Source organism: Typopeltis vanoorti, chromosome 15 (genome assembly GCF_054136105.1).
Source record: "Typopeltis vanoorti isolate ZY-2024b chromosome 15, IOZ_Tvanoo_1.0, whole genome shotgun sequence".
Classification (NCBI taxonomy): Eukaryota; Metazoa; Arthropoda; class Arachnida; order Uropygi; family Thelyphonidae; genus Typopeltis; species Typopeltis vanoorti.
In genome coordinates, this window is record NC_143563.1 from 97,032,686 (window position 1) to 97,056,095 (window position 23,410).

The window sequence follows — 23,410 nt, forward strand, 5'->3', positions numbered from 1 at the left end:
TTTAACAAAAGTCGTTAGTGTTAAAGTTTTCGGACTAGCCGCAAGAGGCGCTAGTACAGCTGGTAGTGTGACTTGTTGCCAATAGGTAGTGTTGTAATACTTCATTACGTCATCGGCTTTGCATCACCGTTATAGCTAGTAAAAGTTTGATATAAACACGATTTAATTTACTCTGTTGATTTTATTCGGCGATTTTAGCAAACAAACTACATGTAGTTTTGTTTGCCAGAGATTTTACAAATGTAGAAAACAACCATCAGGTAAACGTACGTCGTCTTTATCTTTCTATTCTACCAGATCTGAATCAAAAGGAAATAGCTCACGTCAAGTATCAGGGGCTTGATGATAGTATTTCCCTAATTGTGAAGGAATTGTTCATCAGGGATCCGTTCCTGCAGGCAACCATAAAAGAAGCTTCAGTTGTGCTGAAACGCTGAAGAAAAATATTTGACAAGTGAAGACACTATTTGACCCAAAACAGTATGGTTGTTAGTCGAGCGATTTCCGTACGTCTCAGACCCGGCACTGTGAGACTTACTTTTGTTTCACAGAATGAGATGTTCTCTGTTTGGAATCCACAAACCAAAGCAATTAACACAATCGCCCAGGAAAAAATCTTCGGTTTTACATTCCTGTGTCAGTCTTTCTCATTTCGGTTCTCGAAGCCAGCCTTTTCACATGATGACGGTTTAGTCGGTCTCATACTGTGATGTAGCGTAATTTCAATCAATACGAATGCAAATTCTCGGTTGTTCTTGAGGTAAGGCAAGATTTAACGTTTCACTTACTTTATAATCATTCTGGGAATAGAAACATCTCTCAGTGAGCGTATCAATAAATTCTTTATTGTATTTCGATAGGTAGCTGGGACCTACTGGCGTCACTGTGTAAGTCGTAAGATTCCGGAAATGAACTTTTTCTTGAATCCTTATTACACAAAACACGAAAATATTCGTATAATTATGATAATGAATATTCGAACTATTCGGAATGTGGAAATGTTAGTTGTAGTCGCGTGAAGTTTTACAATGCATTTGTTGAGCATTGAAAGGTGTTTCCCAGTGACGGTACTTCCATGATACTGTAATTTCGACAGTATTGTCGAATCTGTGCACACACACCGCAAATAAAGTCACTTCATAAACTTTGTGTGTGTGTGTGTGTGTGTGTGTGTGTGTGTGTGTGTGTGTGTGTGTGTGTGTGTGCGCGCGCGCGCATGTGAGTGCATGCGTGCACGGACATAGGTGCGTGAGTAGGCTACAATCGCAGCTCAAGAGGAACCTAGTTCCAGGCTACTTTGGCCTATGAAAAAATAAATCGCGAATTGAGCAGTTCTGAAATATAAAATAGAACAAATAAGTTCAGGATTATTTTTTTCGACCAATCCCATCTTAGCTGTAATGACTATTACGCACTGATGTATATCAAGAGATCAATAAATGTAGTTAACCCCTTCCCCCAAAGAATTCATTACTGAAACGGAATCTATAAAAAAAAACAAAAAAACTTGAAGATGGAATGCCGCCTCAGTAGCGCATATGGTGTCCAAGATGTCCTTCGGTTGGAAAGAACTGGATTTGAACCCTGTTTACATAAGAGCCACATTATTTGAAGTTTTTTTTTTCGAGTACTTCTGTATATCTATCTGTCACTTATTATTATTATTCCCATCAAATGTCATAGCGATAAAATATATCAAAAATATACGCATCATATCCATGTTATTTAAATAGTATCCAAATGATGGTATATCTCTTTCAATGGACACTTCACATCCATATAAATATTGACGAGTGTACACATCAAAGCCGGTACTGTGGTTAATAACGTCAGCGAGCTAAGTCCGGTTTGGAATCGTGCTCCAGAGAAACAAGGCATGGAACAATTTCGAGTCCTGTGAGATCTGTATTAAGCAGTGTGTGTGTGTGTGTGTGTGTGTGTGGTTTCACACCGGACGAAGAACTTCATCTACTGCCAAAAGATATTCACACACATCCATGCTTGTCATGGGATTTGAACCCGCATGACAGTGGTTACTGTGTTCGTTCTTCATTAATTGGAGACCGAACACAGTACCCACTCAGCCAACCAGACCGGATTCGCATACGGATTCCAGTAGGAATTCTAATACTATTTCATGTCCTGAGAAAATTTTGAATATTATGGTAAGAATTAGTTACAGCTTGTAGAGGTTCCCGTGTTTCTGTTAGCTAAGCAGGAATAGTTCAAATGGTTCTGACATAACAAGATACTTTACAACATCGAACACGCGACCAAAGTAGATCACAGTGCCGTACTGTGTTATACATGCAGTAATCATGTAACTAACAAGCAGACCATGAACTACGTGACTAGTATAATACTATTGTTCGTGACTGCCTTACACTACGTGTTTGGTATTATACAGTTCGTGGAGCATCCTCATGTTGCATGAACAGCTCTTCATACAATTCATAGCAACAATGAATAGAGAAATTCTGCGGTTCGATGTTTCTTGGGCATATTTTTTTCGCATTACAATGTTTTACCGTTCTGAATCAAACGGTACATTATTTATGACAACTGTTAAGTGGTATTTGACTCGTTATTGCATTTGAGACATTCGCTGCTCATTTTGAATTATCGTATTTGTTTATTCTCTTCAGATCACTAGGAGTTGTATTAGTAGAGCGCGTGGGCGAATTGCTCAGTGATCACAGAACACGTGAATGTAATTTAGTAGTTCTATTGTTGCCTACACGTGACCGGAATATTCATATTTGTTCGCAGGTGCTTGAGTGTCCGTCAGTTCTGAAAGTTCATGTAAGTGATGACATTAGTCATGGGTACTCATCAGTCATGAGCGTTTGATTTTTCCAAGAAATATCCTCTCTGGTGCTTCGTTATTTTTATTTATTTTGCTTTTCTTTTCGTAAATAAGAAATAGCATAAAACACTGTTTATCCATTTTGCTGCAATGGTGAATGCCCCATGCGATCCACTGAAACCAATCACGATAGGAACATGGTGGCGCCACTGTTTCGCGAATTCTCCAATCACAAATCAGATCTTCATTTACAATTCTTCTATGCCTGAAACCTTATTATTTTTATTTTTATTATTATTTTATTTTTTTTTTGACCGCTTGAAGATTCCTGCGTTAGGGTGTCTCACTATTAGTATATAAAACAATAAATTTGCTTGCTGATCGGAATCTACTATTTCTTTAAGACTAAACATATTTAGTTAATATGTATAAACATTACTTCTGTTATCAAATCTAAATTGTATTTAATATTGGAGTTAATATTAACATTCCGATTAATATTTGAAATGGCGTATGTGTATACGCTATTAAGCTATTTCAGACGGGATTTTTCTATTAGCATATATTAAGTCTCGAAGTTGATATGAACCTCCACGTGACAGTTAGACAGAACCAATAGTAAATATTTATTTCATGAACTTCTAGAGTTACTTTTTAATATGTAGTACCCTCACAATCAGCGAAAGGAATTTGTAGGAGGCTAAATCCCAGTTCTTGTGGTACGATCTCCAGTAATTATGTATGTCATCTTCTTCTTCAGGATTTAATAATCCGTCTTAAAGAAAGGCTCGTTAATGCTCTCTATTCTAACCTTTTTTTTTTTTCTGCTACTTATACATTATGGGATTGATTTTACTTGTATTATGACTCCTCATGATTAACTGATTTGTTTATCAAAAAAAAAAAAAAAAATGCGACGACTATCCACCTTCACGTTAACTGGCTAAATACTCTCAGCTTAAAATCAGGATTGGCTGGCATTACGGTAGCCGTAGCTAAGGCCATAAGGGCCATCACTTTGCACTTATGGCTCTTGTTTAGTATGCATGGCAGTGACCTCCAAATGCTTATCAAATTAGTCAGAAGTTGGGGATAAACTTGTTTTTTTTTGTTAGCTTCACTTCTTTTTTTTTAACGTAGAAAATATTCGAATCATTTCTTGAAGCAGTAAATGCATTGGTCACAGTGAATAGACTGCGATAAATGAATTTTATCGCCGTGTAAGATCACCACCGGTTTCGCATACCGGTGGTGATCGGGCAATTTCGGCTAATTCCGATTAGCCGAAATTGCCCGATCTTACTTGAAAAGTTATATGTTTGGTCTCTAGAGTAGGATTTCCAGTTATGTAACTCTCGACTCATCCATCGCACTACGATACTGTATGTTTTTAGCATTTCTTGGGTAGGATTCACTTAAAACGTAATTATAAATATTAAGTTAAGGACGCCTTTATTTAGATTTTAAGTAACTTGCCCTAATTTATGATAATCTGTTTATCAACTTATTTTTTGCGAAGTAAGAAATAAGGTACAGTAACGGGATTATTGAGATCGTCATACTAATCTTTTTAAAGCATTCTTCAACAATTAAATTAAAATTTTAACAGTGAATAACGTCATTGTTATATTGATTGTTATTGAAGAATAAAATATCACACAACAATACAAATTCTTAAAACAGGCACACAATACAATGTTTTGTTTATTCACAACAGAAACCTATCAGTTCTTTTATTTCAAAATTGCACAATAATTATTGGATTTAGCACTTTATACATTAGTACGAATTTCTTATAAGTAGTAAAACCGTGATTGGATAAGATAATAATAACAAAAAAATTCAGGTAAACCAATCATCTTCCATAAAGCTTTCTGCAAAGCAACAAAGACCAATAATAAATCAAGTTTGACAGGCCAATGAAAGGCAACAACTTTACTCAGTGGTGTAGCGAATGAGCAATAGGTGACACCACTAACAAATGAATTGTACTTTTCTTGCTCTTTTTGATCTCCCTATAATATAATTATAATAAACCTGTTGATTAAATTTCATATAAAATTTAATTAACACAATTAAATTGCATATAAAACTTAATCCGCAAGTTAAATTTTAACATTGCAAAATTGTTAAGGTTTCAATAATATACAATCTATAGATTCAGCAATTATACTAAATTACTTTATATAAATAGTACTTTGAATAAAGTACTTTGAATAAATAGTACTTTATACATTAGCACGTATAATAGAATTGTCTCTTTATGCATTTTTTATGCATAAAGAGACATATAGAGAAACGAAATCTCTTTATGCATAAAAAATGAATAGCTAGTTGATATTTAATGACTTGACGAAAGCTAAAAACAGAAATATGTAAAACAGACATCTGTTCATTCTCCGTGTTAATGCAATTATTAATTCTAAACATATCTGAATGACTTTCTATTTATACACAACCTCTTGGCAAAAAAAAAATGGTCGAAGGTAGGCAAGAAAAGAAAAAAAAAACTTTCCGTTTTCAAGTTACTTGTACTACCAGGAAGAACGCTCAATCAGTCCGAATCAGCTGTGGTAGATAAAGCAGTGAATAGAACACCATTGCTCATGTGGATTGTTTCGGGATACTCTGGGCCCTAGTCCGTGCACTGCTGTCAGGGAATAAGAAACATTTTTATCAAAAAATAATTACTTTCATTTTTGTTTTTATCATTTGTGTGCTTTATGCCACGAGATCATTTTTAGGGTCCATATCACGTGATTTATAGATCTAGTCGAAGGCTATGACGTTTTAGGTGATTAGTCTTAGAAAGAAAAAGTCAGAGATGTAATTCACCACATGGGTACTATTTCGGAACTGTTGATTACCTTCGGTGGAGTGGTTCGATATTAACTTTTTTTTTCTTCCCCTTTCGATGTATAGATCTACACTCGTGTACAACACACTTGCGCAATTTTATCTTTTTTTTTTTTTCCCCTAGATATACGCACAGTTGGACTTTGCATTAAGAATAAATGAATCATTTCCTAATGTAGGTTTCTACTCGCAAAGAATATTTAAAAAAAATAAAATCCGGTTAATGCAAGATTTCACTTAACCAATACTATAAAAGGAACTAACTACATTTACACATCCAGTATGACGTAAAGTGAATGCATTTAATCATATAATCTTTAAGTTATGATAACTGTTCAGTCAAACAAAAGAAGGGCATCCATTTATTCGATTAAAACAAAAAAAGAAAATTAACTTCAATAAATTCATAACTTCATAACTTATAATTTCATAACTCATCTCATAGCTTCATAACTTATAATTTCATAACTCATCTCATAACTTCATAAATAATTTCATACTTCATAAATTATATTATGAAATTATAATATAATTTCATAATATTATAACTTATATATTAATATGTGCAACCTTTATATAAAGTGCAATTTCTATTTTCAATCTTAGTTCTTTCCTGATCCCTGATTTTCTTTAGATCTTTCCTGATCTAATGAACAAATTTCCTGAACAAATTTTTATCCTTAGATTTTCTCTGATTATTTACCGATTTTCTTAGCCTAAATTTAAAAGTCCTTTACCACAAACTAATACCAAAGTAAGAAATTAGTAGGAAGTTACAAATACGGCGATAGGGAGTATCTAGCATAAAGAATTTTAAATATGATAGGGTTAATGTGTGGTGTTTTTTATTTAAATGACGTGAATAGTTTAATACTTGGATACTTATATCGTGATATTGAACACTAATAACAAGGACTGTGAATAACTACCATTTATATAAGTGATAAAACTGAAAGGAATATATTCTTTAAATGTAATTTATGAAAGTACTCGGTTTTCAGTAACCAGCTAATGATATTTTTATCCACCTCATGGAAAATGGTTGGTTGGGTACAATCGATTAAAGTGATTAAGCCTGTCCGAGAGAATACTTTGGTAAGTGACCGCCTCTTTACCGTCCAGCGATTTATCAGGAAAATGGGTACAGCCCATCTGTGACCAGCCATCGACCTTCTTAACTGTGAACGATCAGGTGATCTTAATGGATGACCTTCCTGTTTTTAATACTGGAAAGGAACGCTTCAGAGAAGGAACTTCCAAATTGCATACAAAAGATTATCAAATTTTGAATATAGTAAGACTTTCGAATTCAGAGAAGGAAGTTATTAGACACGGGATTTTTTTTTGTTGTTGTTGATCTAATTCGATAAAATAAAAAAAAATGATAATTTTAATAATCGCGCAGTTGGTTCTTTGGCTGAATGAAACAAAAAGTCTGTTGATGGTCAACGTGGCAAAGGGGTCCAGGCCAATGAAGGATCTGGAAGTAACACACGGAAGACTCACCAAAATATGACGAAGTCGCGAACCCTATGGTGCAATTCAGTTTTAGAATAGTGACGAATCAGTTTAGTTTCTACTGATTGGGTCATCGCCATAGAATAAGTTGGTTTTCGATAACATCGTTCAAATAACTAAACATGTTGCAGAAAATGAATCTTTTAAAGAATTGCGATATCAAAAAAAAAAAAAAGTTAGAAAGATTATGAACTAGTAGTTCATAATGTTATTATGAAACAGTTTATAATCCCAGTTTGGAATACCTCAGGTACATCTCCAACAAAAAACCTCAGGTACACCTCCATCTTCCATGGAATCCATTGCACTACCAGCCAGAGTGACAGACAGATAAACCATGCAAGTCGTTTTGTGTGTGTGTGTGCGTGTGTGTGTGTGTGTTCAACGCAATAATGGATCATGTGTATATGCAGTGAGTGTAAGGTGTTTCTCTAGTGAGGGAAGAACAGAAGGAAAACAGTCCACTGTTTTTGGACTGTTTTCCTTCTGTTTCAAAAGACCTGCGTTCGAATATCAGCCAGGACACAGAGAACCTTTACAGGGACTTTTGAACTAAAGGCGAGTTAACAGGTCTCATATGAGAGGGGATGGGGGTTGTTCCTATGAAAACTTGGTGTTTCATCCCCTTAAAACTAGCAAACCAGCCAGAATTAACACAATTAACAGGCATAATTCACTGGCCTCGTAATCCATAGTTACTTAAGACATACTTAGGCCTAAATAACCAAACAATCATTCTTAAACATGTGATCCTGGAAATCCTTGTATAATTACTAAAGAAAATGAGAACGAGAGAGAGAGAGAGAGAGAGAGTTAAATTTTATCTTTCTGATTTTAAATTCTTCTACAAAAATAAATAAATAATAAAAAAAATGAATAAATGGGTAACAGACGGCTGTCCCTATAAATTTAACAACAAAACGCTGTAAAGTTTAAGCCACAATAAATTTCATTTCATTTCAGTGTCTGTCCTATTTTTCGCTTCCTGCTACAAAACGCTGAACAGACCACTGACAAAGAATGTGACAATTAACCTCGTTGTATTTCTGAAAGGCGTTGCTATTGACAAAAGTGGTATTTGTATCTTGCATTGCAAAAATAAAATAGCTGAGCCGAGAGAAAAGTATCTGAAAATATGTTGTATGTATATATATATATATATATATATATATAATTAAAAGTATATTTAGGAAAAGGTTTCGAACAAATTGTAGAGTTGTAATCCAGATAATTATGTCACTTATCTTACAAAATTCAGAACACGCAATTACACACTTGTTTTATCCTAAAAAAAGGGGACAAATATTTTTATTATATTTTTAAAAATTTTATTCAATAATTTTCTTATATTTTTCTTTATTTCCTTAAAACTTCTTGTCATTTGCTTGCATGATTTTTTTCCCATTATTATTCTTTCATCAATGCCTAATTCATTTATTACTGAACCATGTTCAAGTTAGCTTAAAAAACCAATTCGTAATGTACTTGGAACATCGTTAATGTTGCTCTTGTCATTATTACGAATATATGACTGCTTTTCTATTCCTTACTTTCTTATTTTATTGTTTGTTCACAACTCAAGACAATATTCTTGTCTTCATTGTTCGACATTGCTTCCCTTTAAAGTCATTTTGCAAATGGATATTCGCGAAAATTGCAAAGCAACTTGCGATAATAACGTTCTCTAAATTATTGTATGAAGTGACAACTAAACTGTCGCTTCTTCGGACTTCGAGTGCAGACATTGATTAGAGTTCTGCTATCGTCAAATATTTTTATCGGCCATCAAGTATTTTCTGTTGATCGTTGTATTATTGCATGAATCGTTTTTTTTTTTTTTTAATGAATCCCATGTGACGAAAGGTTTTTTGTAAACCTATAGTACCGTGAGTGGTTTTTTCAGAAAATACATCTAATAATGAAGGTTTTCGTGGAACGGTTCTACAGAACAATAAAATTAATTTTTTTTATCTCTTCAAAATAAAAAACAACTGGCAGTAGGATGTAAATAAATTCAGCAGGTCCGTGACACTTGTAAATGGTGCTGAAATTAAATGAATAAAACTGCTGCAAATTAAAGCTGAAATTTCTATTAGCATAGTCTTCAACTACTGTCAAACAGAAGTCAGGTGTGTCTTAAAATTGAAGTTGTGTGAAGCAGAAATACGAGAAATAAACTTCTCAGCCATGACGCTATTAAAGAACAAAGAAAGGAACGAAATCACGGAAGTTTAATGAAAGGGACCCGAGTGTAGAAAAACCTTCAGCCATTCAGTTCTTCAACAGATGAGCTGTTTCATCGAAGTGGGATGAAATCATCCACTGATTACACTCTTAATGAGAACCTCCAGAATTTGGAAAGGTTTTTCTTAGTTGAATACACGATTGAGCATGAGATGCCGCCTCGCGCACAAATAATAAATAATTTTCTCAAAGTATGGCTAGAATTGTGGAGCTAAAGCGCTAAACCTCTGCCCAGATGAAGACGATTAAATATCAGTACTAGATTTAAATATGGAAGTAGACCTCGTCGTAATTTGGCTAGAGAGCAAAACTTTGTGTGATATGCCTCTTAGTACGTCAATAAGTCGAGCCAGTGTCCCAGAAAATTCTTACAAACTTTAAGAAACCATAAGCATCTCATTTTAAGGACCTTAAGAGTTAATTAACTTATTTTAAGGACCTTAAGAGTTAATTAACTTATTTTAAGGACCTTAAGAGTTAATTAACTTATTTTAAGGACCTTAAGAATCATCAAGTAACTCATTTTAGGGAACAATAATTATCTCATTTTAGGGAATTTAATAAAAATTAAGTATCGTATTTAAAGACCATAAAAACAATAAATATATAATTTTAAGGACTTCAAACTACATTAAGTATCTCAATTTAAGGAGGCAAAAGAACGTATAAATCATTTTAAGGACCTTAAAAATTAGCATCTATTTTTATGAACTGAATACTTGATGCTAACAAATCTTGGTTTATTTTTAATGTGAGAGCCAACTTGCGCCATATTAAAATGACAACTGAAGCTGCTAGTGTTGATAAAGTAGTACGAAGTCTTCTCTGTCCGACTATGCATTATAAAACTCTTAATTGAGAAACGCAGTCTGTCGGATAATCAAGGAATATTGCATTTTCCAGCTCATCAGAGTATTGATAATGGCTAGTCTTTGGTTAGATCACTTTGCGTTTACGGTGAATGAAACTTTATGAAAAATCAATATTAGGGGTTTGAGATATTTTAGTTCAATGTTGGTTTTAAACTAAGCAAAACATAATTTATGGTCAAAAATTTTATTTCTGATGAAAATTTCGATCTCAGCAGTTAGTTCGATACCCGATTGAGCATCAGATGCCGCCTCGTGCAATAGTAATAAACATTTTTAAAAATTTAAATATGGCTAAATTTGAAGCAAAAGAGCTGAATTCAACTCACGTTGGGATACGTGAGTTGCACATATACGCAACTCATGTATCCCAATATAAGCTGAAATGACAATAAGGAAGGAACAGGTAAGTTCAGCATCATGAACGTGTCATCACGCTCATCAAACCTCTAAAAAACGTAGAGTCGCACATATAGCGATTGAGCAAAATATCCTATTTGAACTACAACATGCTGTACACATCTCTTTCCTGTTGACGCATGAGAAACTGCTCGAGCATTTCCAGACACAGATCCAATCTGTTCCAGAAAAAAGAACAAATCCGTATGTGGTCGTGCATGACTCCACTCCAAATTCAAATTTGGAGTGGAGCCATGCACAGCGATGTGCTTTCCTTCACAAATTATTTAGATGAGGGTGTTTGCGTCATGTACACATTGAATTATTATCATTATTATTATTAATATTAATTCTACTTACTAGCGGGAGATTTAAGCCCCCCCCTAGAAAACAGCAATGACGTGGTCTACACAAAGTCCCATATACGTCCCAATACTGAAGCTAACATAACATAAAAGATACAATATTATGTTTTTAAGGGAATAATCGGAGAACCCAGAGGAAAAACAACAGTTCCAGCACCATTAACTCACCGCTAGATATAAAAAACATTAGCGTCAGATTGAGCCGTATGTTAATTATTGTTGTCCAACGTAATACAAAATTCTCTTTGCACTTCTTGAAGGACATCAATCACATATCCAGAGTGCAAGACGAAGGTGCATCTTAGTATCATTAAGCATATAGATTCCATCTTCTTGGAATATATTGCTTAACGACTTCCGCCTATCTGGTAACAAAATTGTTGACAAAATCGGTCAGAGTATTTCAAGTTGATCCTTCATTGTTAGAATAAATAAATTAAAAATAAAAACACATCTATATACCTACTTGCATAGCTTTGGTTCATATCTGTTAATACCACGCAATCCTTATGTTTAAGATGTGTATTTATGTGATCTTATGTGTATCTTTTGTGTATTTTTAATACACATAAATACACATAAATCCTTATGTGTATTTTTCGGTAAGCATCGATAGAATTCTGAACATCGCTGCGCAGTCTCCATTGCATATATTTTGATAAGATTAAGATCTATTTCATTCATCAAAAATTTCCACACTAAAAGACCTTGTGTCGTAGTGAGCACACCACGGAGACGTCTGCATTACATTTCAGACAATCTGTGTACAATATGCTAAAAAGTAGCTGGCAGACGCAGACGTAAAGAGAGAGAGAGAGAGAGAGTCGCTTATTTCAGTGCTTTTATTCTAGCTCTAAAACATGTACTATAAACTGTATTCCTTCACTTCACTTCATCAGCTCTCTCTCTCTCTCTCTCTCTCTCTCTCTCTCTCTCTCTCTCTCTCTCTCTCTCACTACACAGGGAAGTTTCCAATCCTGTTCATCTAGTTCTCAAGGCATAACAGGATTACGTATTCTTTCAAAGTAAGTTAGGGGTAGTTAACCCTGTTAGGGAGTGCTTTTAAATTCACCATTTTTAGATGTCACTCGAAACTTGGTTCCGCTCAAGTTACTGGCCAAGAAGTCACTTAATGGTGTGATTAATGCTCAAGCCCGATCATTAAACCCGAAAAGAAAGTTTAAGACATTTTCTAAAATGCATTACACATTTTTCTATCCTAGCCATAGGCGTAAAAACATGAAATAGAAGAAGAGATAACAGCTAACGCCACCTAACGATACAGTTCAAACTATTTTATGCTCGGTTTTTTGTTGGATAAAAGACAGTTTGGAGATATGCAACAGAAAAAATATGATTATTAATCATTCTTGTTTTTTATATCGTACCTAGAGCGCAATGAACGACAGATAACGAAACGTTTTTTGCTCAGCATTTGCTGTATGTACACTGAACGTGTAATGACAGTCGAAAATTTAGATGATCAGATCCGCTGTATGACAGCTTGGATTCGGTATCTGTACTAAAATTGCTGATAAATTAGATTACATGCGATCTTAGAGAAACTCTGGTATTTGCTTAGAATCTACATTAACTTAAATTCCATGTAAATGTTATTTATATTAAGATCGTATTTTTTTTTTATAACTGTGACTCATTGAGTATCCAATACTTATAATTATAGAAATTAGCGATCATAAAGGAGAACTGTATGAAATTAAAATAACATAGTTGTTGAGTTGTGCTAAAAAGGAATTAAACCAGTAGTCCACTGATTTAAATAAATGTGATAATTCTCTTCATGGTCCTTCACACGATCCTAGTCACTTATGTGACTGATTTGGAGTACAGATTTTTTTTTTTTTTTTTTTTTTTGTGAATCTAAAGACGTGTAGTTGATATCAAAAGGCCCTTTTTTGTTTTTAAAACCTCTCTTTTCGCAATTAAATATTTTGCAAGTCATACATCTTCATTAGGTACACTCTATGTAAATCTAAATTAAACATGAACTGTACAGTAATGTTTGTTTTCCGTTCTTTGAATTTGATTCTTACATTAATGTTATTAATCTTTAATGTAAGATTGAAGGATTTCATGATCTTTATCAAGAGAGGAACAAAGTTCATATACACACTATATTGACAAAAGTATTTGGAAATGTAATTGGACACTTTACGTGCCATGCAAATTTCGGATCCTACCACATGCAAATATTCAGAGAGTGTCTGCCTAAGTCTGGTAATAAAAGGTAGGATGTGCTGCATGTTTGGCACATATCATTCCAACTGTCAAGTTTGGTGGACGCTCGGTTAGAGTATGGGTGATTCAGTAGGATGGGGGCTTGGTCCATTGGTGGACGTGCCCAAAACCGTGACGTCTTATATCTACCTGGACATTCCTGGACTTCATGTTTCTGACGCTGTGGAAGTATTTCGACGATGACCTTTGCATGTTTCAACACGACAATGCTCCATGCCACACTGCACTGGGTGTTTGAGACTGGTTTCCATAAAACAACGTTGAAGTGTTGGACTTGCCGGCTCAGAGATCAGACCTCAACCCCAGCGAACATCTTTGCGACGAATTAGAACGCCGTGTTCTCCCCAGACCACAGCCATCGTCATGAACATCAGCAAATGGAGGTAGCTTTGCACGAGGAATGGAAGAATATTCCTGTTGCGACGTATCAGAAATTGTTTGAAAGCCTGCTCCGAAGGGTAGTTGCTGTCATTCAGGCGAAGGGTGGTCCCACTCGGTACTAGAAATGTAATTAAAACGCATTTTTTTAATCACGACTAGGTGTCCAAATACTTTTGTCAACATAGTGTATATCTAATTGTGAGAAGTTCGTAAATTTTTCGAGCTTTTATTTTATAAAATTTTATAAGCTGTTCGTTACATAACCGGGTTAAAGCAGCTGACGGTGTTTAGGTTCTGAAACTCGTAATTCATTGGCTAGAAAGACAACTAGTCAGTGCTGTGCTATAAAGTATAAAGGTCTCCGATGATTCGACACTTACGCGAATATTCGATAGAAGTAACTGATCACGGATTTGTGAGGTTTTGAACCTCAACCGGTCTCAAAATCTAATTGTTAGACATTAAAAAAAAAAAAAAAAAAAAAAAAAAACATTTTAATTTGTTCCAAATAGAAAATCTTCGTTTGGGAATCATTGTATATTCGTTGGTAATGAGCACTTCTCATCAGTGTTAAAGTTTTACACAGTTACAATTCAAACACTGCTATTATTTCGCTGTTGGTTCGGTTCCTATTCTAGGCAAGGATGATTGTGAACAGGTGTGGATGGATGGATGATTTTCACCGTCCAGTGCTATAAATAGGAACAAATCTTATTATTTTAGATGATTTTTTGACTTTATGATTATATAAAATTCTTAAAGCACTTCAAAATTACCCTTAAACATATTTTTCTAAATGAATAATAAAAGTTAATTTAATTTTCTTACAATAGGACTCATGATTGTGAAAATTATCAGCAGCTGGTACTGAAAGTGATATTTAGTTTCTGAGTAGATTACAATTAATTCCGAGAAAAACAGAGTTGGGTATTGTATTTTAAAGATGTTCTCTACGCACCAAGTATTTGTTTTCAAAAGTACTGCAAATATTCTTCTTCCAATCCATTCTTAAAATGTACTTTCAGTACCAAATGCTAAAAGTATACAATTTTAGCATAGAGAATAAAATGAATTTACGTCAATCATGTATCGATGAAAGAAGTCATAAAATACTATACGAACTGAATTTATATAAATATGGCATTGACGAAAACAATCAGAAAAGAAGTCATAAAATTCAGTATGTAAGGATTCCATTGACATACTAAGCCTAAACGAATAGACAAGAGTACAAAGGCTTATTATGAGTTGGTAGTTCATGTCAGTTTATTTAAGGTTACAATCCACAACACAAGAATAAATAAAAATAAGTAATACTTATTTAATTGCTGATGTTTCGCTGGTGTTATATCCGACCTCTTCAGAGCACAAAATCGTTATATAAATTAAATAATGTTATACCGTAAATAAATTGACATCCGGGCCTATTGTTTCACTACTATGTAAGTGTTCTAGTTGCATTCCAATATAATGTGCGCGATAAGGTAGTTCTTCGAAATGATTTGAAATAGTAACTTGTGGACACTTTGCTAGCTAAAACCGATTCCAACTTCGCTTAGTCATGCAGTCGATTTGTTTATAAACTATTGAGTTGCGAACTTAGTCTTCAGTATTGGTTTGCTATAAAATTAATGTATTTTATTCACTTACTCTTCTTGTATACGTTCTCTCTCTCTCTCTCTCTCTCTCTCTCTCATTTATCTATCTATCTCTTCTCTGATCTGGTTGGCACAAGAGCAATTTACAAGAAATGAATTTTACTTATTTCAATTGTTTGATTGCAAGAAATCAGGTTTTTATAAAGGCCAACTACCTGTAGTTACGTGTTACGACTACATAAAATCTCATTACTCATTCGACGTACATTTTAAAATCTTTCTACGTTACATAAACGTAATCAAAATTCTCTGCCGGTATTTTGAAGAAGAAAATACCCGAAGAAGAGTTCCTTTAATATATAAATGATAACGTTTTTGAAATAAATTAACTTTGTACACACTACAGTCATTACGCAAACCATTTTCCGTATCGAAAGAGTTTGTCAAACATTTGGAAGTTTCGTAGGATGTCTTAAAAGGCCGAAAGATTAAATGGAATAGAACACGAAACCAAGTCACATAGAAACAAATTGCTAATTTATGCAACATGTTATTCGAGAGGGTATTGGGGATGTGTGTGTATGGGGGGGGGGGGGTTCCTCTCCAATGAATACTTCCCAGTAAGCATTTGTTTCAGTGGTAAGTGATGAATAACGAAACAATAATAATGCGGAATTCAAAAGAGTGTCTTAATGTTTCCTCTATTACTTGGATTATTATTTGTATAGGAACGGAGTTGATGTCTTATACAGGTAATGGTCGTTCATGATTTTCGGGTGTCATGATGATAAAAAAAATAAAATACATTGCATCCTTTTTATTTAACTAAACAAATAACAAAATATAACGCAGACTTATTCTTAATTCTAAATTTTAGAAAATTTCCTATGGAATTTCGGGATGAATCTCACCGACAGGAATCCTTCGAGAACTCTTGTTTTTGTCAGTTAGAAAACCCAAATTCTAAGACATATATGTCTTTGTAGTATGTTTATATTACGAATTATTGAATATTGAATATGTTGTCCTCTTCTTGTTTGCCAAAATTAGAAGTTGAAAACGTACCTAAGAGAAGAAATTGCTCACCCCCCCCCCCCTTTGGACACGTTGAAAGGATCGAAGGATAACTTCTCAAAACAGTAACAGAAGGTAAAGTTTATGGAAAATGAGGAAGAGGTATCTCTCGGAAGCCACCGTATTTCAGTCGATATAGTCGAAGTCCTGTGGTCGGAAAGAACTGGGTTCGATCCCCGTCAGTGATGTGAGGAACCTTGTAGGGTCTCTTTCGACCAGAGGTGAGTTAGTCGGTCTCCGACGGAGGTAGTTTTTTTTTTTTTTTTTTAAGGAAACTCGGGTTTTTCGTCCTCCAGAACAGGCAAAACGTCCCCATGACACATGGATTACAGTCATTTTTGGGGAACTATTTGGTGAACTACCCTGTAAAAATCTCACCAGAAATACTTTGTAGGCAAAGCATACAAAGTCACCTATGGTCGGAAACGACTGAAAGGGAAAATCAGTATCAAGGTGAAGCCTCCAGAAGACCATGCAACAGAACCACCTGGCAAGGACATATCACCAAGGAGTGAAGTGACCATATGTGATCTGATGATGTCGAAGGATGAATAGATGGATGGTATTCAATATATGGAGTGTGATTGACATAGAAAAGTTGAATCACATAATCTCTCTCTCTCTCTCTCTCTGTGTGTGTGTGTGTGTGTGTGTGTGTGTGTGTGTGTGTGTGTGTGTGTGTGTGTGTGTGTGTGTGTGTGTGTGTGTGTGTGTGTGTGTGTGTGTGTGTGTGTGTGTGTGTGTGTCTAATAGGCCTTTCAGATATATTTTCAAGTTATGTGGCATAAGGTCACAACATAAATATGCTCTTTTTTTTCCCAAAATGATTTGTGTGTTTCTTCTTCTTTGCATGATCCTCATTGTATAATATTATTTATTATGTTAGCTTTTTTGTCACCAGTCTTGTTATTGGTTTCAAGTAAGTACAATAAAAAACAGTATTTAATCAATCAATCAGTAGACACGTGTAGGCTCTACAATAATTGTTGCATTGGATGCAAGTAACTTATACACCTATGGAACCTAATCTCACATTTTTGCAGTGTCTTAAAGACAAGAAAACGGCTTTTCTCTTTAAGAAGAATGAAAAGGGGAAAAAAATTAATTCTGTGATTCATGCCATTCTTTGTGTCTAATAACTATTTAATTAAATTCTCAAGATCTTTCGTAATAGAGCTATATATCATCACAATGTAGTAATCCTACTAAAAGCTTATACTACACGTAGTATAGCTTATATATGTACCAGGAAATGATTGGATTTTCATTTCTTGTTTTTTTTCTTTAAGATGAGAGGGAGAGAGAGATATTAATTTCTGTGATTCAATCTGATCTCTCAATAAGCAAAAAGAGGATGAACAATTGTATTCTTTCTTTGTAGACGAATCCAGGTACTCAAAGACGTTGATAGACAAATGAGTTTTGATTCAAAACAGAACAGATAAAATCTGAGATATGTACTTTGCTACTGTTATCCGAAGACAGAATAACATTCCTCAAGGTTTGTCATACAATCATTTGCACAAGGTCGCCAACAGGAAAATCACTACCAGGACATTTCATAGAAATGGGTCTTAACAGACGCCATCTTAATAACAAATAAGAATTTAATTATAGTAATTCTAGACTTTGTTTCCCAGATTTCGTGGGTATGGAATGAGTGCTGTTATTTCGTTGTGAAAGGGTCATTGTGTGTGTACTAGAGCGAAAGAAGAGATATCTGAAAAGTATTTCTATAATTATGGGCCAGAGGAAAAAAGCCGATAGATCCATGATATATAAATGACAATACTAAGATAGAGAAAATGCTATGAAAAGGCTGGGATAATACTACTAGTTCTGGACAATAGGCTCTGATAGGGCCCACTTCATAGTACTGTCTTGGCTTTTCTTACACTATGTAATTTTATTTTCTTAATATTGAAACAACCAAGAAAAGTATGATTTTGCTGGAGTTTATCGGTCTTAAAGATACCGTAAATCACCACATAAATAATAAACCAGTGTAGTTAATTAAATATTAAAATTTTCGCTAATAATCAACTGATAACGTACTCATGCTTAGATCGGAATTCAAATTAATGATAAGCTCTGAGCGTAAGGCAGGCGAACAATAGAAAAGTTACAAGATTACATAAAAAGCCTTCTTGCGCAGTGCATGGTGCAATGAACCTTTCGCTATGACAACGTAGTTAATGAGAATCATGATTGAAATTAATTTACTGTTAAGGCTGTTCGTATACTATAGGAAATCTGCTACATATTAAACTTGCAGAGAATCGAATCTTTGAGTGAAGACATTATACGGGAGATGATTAATGGGATGTAAAAGACATTCAAATTAAATTTAATTCTCTTTTACTAATACGAGTTTTTCTGAGATATTTCTCACTTTCTTCATCAAAATGTATTTTTGAAATTACTATTTTATTTTGTTACCATCGTCGGCGAAAAATGTTGACAGTATTTACTGAATCAGATTTTCGTAATGGAGCACCAATATGATGGATCCAGTTCACTATAATCATTTTTTAAACTCACGTGCAGACATCGGCAGGATTGAACTTGCCTGTGACATCTGAAAGCTTACAAACGAAGACATTCCTTTAACTGCTTCTGCAACAATTGCACGATAATATAACTCACCATTTATTTATATGAGTTCACTAATCTTTTGCTAATATCAGTGAAGCCAACAATCAGAAAGCATCCAGGAATGGCATCACTTGTTAGCAACTGCGTTTCTCATTCGGAGCTGTTCCCAAACCTATAACATCGCAATAATTTTAATTTAAGAATTTTTTCAATCCTATTACTATTTGTAAATATTGAAATATTATGATAATATTTATTATTATTGTTATTTGTAAACTAAACCAGAGCTCTGAGTCCGTTATCATGTTGAAATATCGTCTATTTCGTTCTTGAAAGCGACTTAAGCTGTATCCGAATGCAGAATGGTTTGAGTAGTGCTAAACATCCTACCACAAAGTACAGACATTCTTCTGTTTTGTTCTTGACAAAACAAAAGTGTTAATGATAGGAGAAATAATGTACGCTCCCTGCTCTGGTACCTGGATGCGAGCAAAATCTATTGTCCTATATTTCTATAGAAACATAACGTTACATTCTTTTTTACACAAACAACGAAGTAATTTATTGGATAGCGACCACTAAACCATTATTTCGTTATTATTCATTTCACTCATATATTAATCATGAAGACAACAACAGATCCGTATAAAAATATGATTATTAAATTATTTTAACATTCGAAAAATATTTTGCAAAATTATTTATTATTTTATTTTTTTTATGAAATTTGAATATTATTTATTGTTCAGACGAGAGAACTAAGATCAATTGCGCCTGTGTGTCCTTCGGCTGGTTTGAGAAACTAATTAACCTATCTTCATCTAGAGAGCACTTATAAATTTAGTTCATGTTGTAGACGGGGTTCGAACCAAGTTTTCAAAGCATGTGTCGTTTCTTCGAGCTGCATTATAGAAGGCAATCAACGATGCGCATTTGTAAACTTACAAACGCTTAGCTAATTTTGCACTATATCGTATCCAAAGAAGAGATTTTTCTTCAAGATTTTATAACACTTCTCACCAAAATGTTATATTTCAAAGCGTATTAAATATTTTATGAATGCTTTTTCTAGTTTGAGAAAATGTGCGATCTTGGCCTGTACATATGTTTTTATGATTCTTTTATTCTTTTCTCTTTGTTTGCGGAGAATTTTGGCAGATTCTCATAAAATAGTTCTTAGCATATTAATAGTTAAAAAAACAAAAATGAAGCGAAGGACGCAATCGTTTGAAAAATTGTCTGCAGTCAGTAGTTCAAGGCCAGATCAACCCTAACAAAATTATGTTGAAAGTTGGACACTTCCGTAATTGAAATCTGGTAGAAAGCACACTTTCGAATAAATTCGCAGTTTATACCGTCTCCAAGCTTTAGAACAATAGCAAGAGCTATGAACAAATATAAAATATCTCAAAAATAAATAATTAACAAATAATTCATTGAAAATTTTCGGAGTTTAAATATTGATTCATATTGCGCATGCCCGAAAAATTTTCGGAGCTATTCTGAGTGATGATATCGTACAATATAAAAGAGAAGGGTGATGTTCAAGAATCCGTGAAACGCATTTAATAAAATGAAAAAAAAAAAAAAAAACATTAATTTTTTTTCGAAAGAAAATTATTGTAAGCATAAAAAATGTTTTTTTTTATAATTGTTTGTAAAGTGCGTTTATATTTATATTTTTGTTAATTAAGTGTAGTGTTCCTAATTATACTAGAATTAAATAATTAGTTTCCTTTGGATCAATAGTGTTGCTGATCGAATAGACGTATATAATTAAAAAAAATGCAGAAATAATGACTGCCCATATAAAACAGTGCTAGCGTAGTCATATTACTCTGAAAATATCCATATTTTATCGTTATCAAATTTTTACTTTTTTTTTGGATTAAATTCTTTGGTAGTTCGAATAGAAACCGCATTTTACGGTTATCACTTACTGGAGTTTTTCTCTCTGAATAAATTATGGTGACACGTCAAGTGCATCTCAACTCGCATTCAACATTAATGTTGGGTGGAAATTTGGAAAATATGACTTCCTGTGAGGTTTTATTATTCCGACTTTAAAGCAAAGGTTATGTCAACCATACCTACGGGTCAAGTCGATCACAATAGCTTTATAAGACCTTGTTTGGAATACGGAAAGGGGTGGTTACTGCCATGAGGAAGAAAATTTAGCTCATCCTTTAGACCTTGGAGGCAAAGGTTTATTGAAAAAGAAGCGGATATTTTGACGAGGTCAGATAATTAATGGCCGGTTTTTATGATAATGTCGAATGCATTACGTTATTCGTGTTCTCTAATCTGTTGAATCCTCTTGTGCAGGGAAAAAATAAGTAAATAGATTTTCTATTGTTCCTTCCAACAAGAATTTAAAAGAAATAAGAGGATTCCAGTTATTATGACCACAAATGTTTTTATTTTTTAGTTCGTTTCCTATCTTGCTTCTTCATAGAGAGGAAGTGCATTTGTGCATGTTTAAAATTATTCGTTGTCATGGTTACAGATGATTCGAAAATTTTGAAACGAAAAAAACCGAAATGAAACGCTATATGACTTCGGTTTTTACTCTCCTTTCTCAAAGGATCGGAGAATAATTACACGGTCATTAAAGCATCATACTATAAACTACTACAGCTCCCTCTTTCTTTCACGTCCGCAAATTGGATTTTGAAACTTTCTCCTTCCCAGAATGTGACAAATTTTTGAATGCCACCCAACTGGCAAAAAATGATAACCTTAGGGTTTAGAAAAACGATATAATACCTAAACTGATATAATAGTTCAGATCTGGATTCGAACCATCAGCGGAATGTGTGGCTCAGTAATGGGTCGCTATTCTAACGTTAAAAAACTGCTTAAGACATAGGAGGTGAACGATGGGAATAGAACCTTAAACAATATTATCCCTATTTTACTTATGGAAAGCCGAACAGCTTAAAAACCTGAAGAAGTAATTCTCTTCTGGTAAGTTGAAATTCTTAAGAAGGAAGTTATATTTGAAGTTGTTGTTTTTTTTCGTTTTAATCCCTTTAATGTGTAACGATATCGAAGATATTTTGTTGTTTAGAACTAAACATTTCTAATATGATACATATGATGCATACAAATAGTTGTTTTAATTCGAGTTATCGTTAAGAGCTTTGATAGAAAATTCGTCCAGTAGAAGCATTTGAGATTGTTTGCCTAACATTGCACAAAACGACTTCGAAACTATTTACGTATTTTTGTTTTTCCGATAGATCTAATAATAATGCTTCCTTCCGTTCTGTTTTACGCTTAAGTTCACACACACACACACACACACACACACACACACACACACACACACACACACACACACACACACACACACACACACACACACACACACACACACACACACACACACACACACACAGAATCATGTGGGCTTTGGGAATAGGGGGGGTTAATCTCCGTATTCCCTTAGCCTATGTCTGTATATTGAGTGTGTTCTGACAGGTTTGCCTATTTTGCGACATGAAAAACTCAAGCTTTGGAGATTAAAAAAACACACCACCTCCGTATGAGATCGACACACTCAACCGTCAGATGAAAAACCCTAATAAAAGTTCTTTGCCACCTAGACGCGATTCGAACCCGCGTCTTTCCAACCAAACTTCATCGGACTGAACTGCAGCGGCTCTAATAATAATCCAACAGGTACAAATATCTTTTTAAAACCTTTACAAAAGCTTTTTTAAATAAAGGTATTTAATATTTTAACTTGACGTGAATTTAAAACATGATCGTAATTTGAGCAAACATTAAAAAATCAAACTTCCTTTTTTTCGATGTCTCCCTCATGAATACGCAATCCAGAAACTGCATAAAGGCATTTATCTTGTTGAAATAATTAATTTATAAATAAACTTTTGCGTTAGGAAGTAACCAGATTGATTTTATTGTTGCTTCTCATTTTATTAATATATTTCATTTTCATCAGTACTTTGCAGTATTATTCCTCCTTTACATTTTGTAATGTATGCAATATTTATTTTTACTATTCATTTACCAAGAATGATTACTCATTCCTTTGTTAGTATCCTTGTTTGCAATGACTCGGCTAATTTTCAATCTGTTATCAGTAAAACAAAAAATGATAAAAAAATACGGAAATTATGTTTGTTTAGTTTATTTAAATCGACATCATTGTTAACACCCCCATAGTGTTTACTGCCATCCTCGCTATTGGAGGAAAGAAGCAGAACACAGGTTAAAAGGAAGAACTTCCACGAAATAATTAATTATAAATTTTCTTAATGTATTTTATTAACTTCAATTGTGATTCGGAGATAAAAGAATAAAAAAAAATATTTCGGTCTAAAAGTGAAAAAGATTACAAAATATCTTCCAATATTTTCTTTCAATGATTTACCAGAGTTGTTAAATTTATACAATACTTACTTGATAGCAATTCTTTAA

General features: G+C 33.9%; 1 protein-coding gene across 3 annotated transcripts in view; it reads left to right on the plus strand.

Annotated features, from left to right (window-relative positions):
* Positions 1–23,410, plus strand: part of LOC150099012 (uncharacterized) — a 41,205-nt gene that overhangs the window by 17,467 nt on the left and 328 nt on the right. The gene's annotated exons all lie outside the window — the stretch shown is intronic.